Source organism: Echinops telfairi, unplaced genomic scaffold (genome assembly GCF_000313985.2).
Source record: "Echinops telfairi isolate 266 unplaced genomic scaffold, ASM31398v2 ScPeMD7_2;HRSCAF=8, whole genome shotgun sequence".
Taxonomy (NCBI): domain Eukaryota; kingdom Metazoa; phylum Chordata; class Mammalia; order Afrosoricida; family Tenrecidae; genus Echinops; species Echinops telfairi.
Window position 1 is genome coordinate 71,911,705 of NW_022103898.1, and position 1,221 is coordinate 71,912,925.

Here is a 1,221-nt window from a genome sequence, read left to right on the forward strand (position 1 = left end):
CCAAAAAAAAAGCATTTTAGGAAAGAGAAATCTTTTTATTATCAAATCATCTCAATGACTTTATTTTTTCTGTATATTTTAAGAGTAATGTGAAATGTGTGTGTAAGATGTATGTAGAACTTATAAAAACAATAGCACCAACACCTATGTTCCCAATATCCAGGTTAAAATGCTGATAAAATACAATCTTCCTGTGTGGTCATCTGTGACCTTATTCATTTTCTTTCCTTTACTAATTTTTAGGATAATAATTTTCTCAATTTTCTAACTATTGCATCTAAAATATTTATGCATGAACCATGTTCCATACTTTTATGCATGCATGTTCCTACTTTTATGTGTTCCATAAAGAGAATGTTGTTGTTGGTGGTGTTAGGTAACATTGAGTCAGTTCTGATCCACAGAAACCATATCATACGCACAAGAGTGTGAAACCCTGTCTGGTCCTGCACCAGAGTCACAATTGCTCCTGCGCCGGAGTTCATTGTTGCAGCCACCGTGTCAATGCATCTCCTCTAGCGCCTGCCTCTATTTTGCTGCCCCTCTACTTTACCAAACACGATTGTATGTTTTCTTCTCCGGTTCATAATTTTGTTCATTGCCATGAATTTGAAATATGAACACACAAACACATTGTTGTTCATTTTTATTGCTCTATGATATTCAACCTAAAAAGTCTTCTGACTTCTAGAGTTGAGATTCCATAGCTAGTAGTTGTAAAGAGCTCTGTTGTGAACATCTCCCCTAGATTATAATCCAGCACCCCAGGACATGTAAGGTAGGTACCCAACCCTCCCCCTGCTCAGTATTCTGCCCAGTGTGCTTCCGAATTCCTCATCAGTGGCCTGGACCTGTTGCCAACTTTGCCAGGACAGATGGGAAACAGTGATTACTCCTCAGCAAAACTGGGGTTGGATGATAAGAATGGTAAATGGCATTCTCCAATTTACCCTTCCATTACTTTCTTTGTGCACAAGACCCACACCAAACCCCTTCCGTAGAGTGGATTCTGATGTATATCTCCCCCGTATAAGGTTTCTGAAGCCTTACGTCTCTATCACAGTAGCAAGTCTCCTCTTTCTGCCTTGGGCAGGCTGGGGGGCTTTAACTGCTGACCGCATGGGAATCAGTTTGGCATTTATGCAACTATGACTTGGATTATGGCAAACCAATCCAAACTCACTGCCATGTAGTCAATTGTGAGTCAAAGTGTCCCAACAG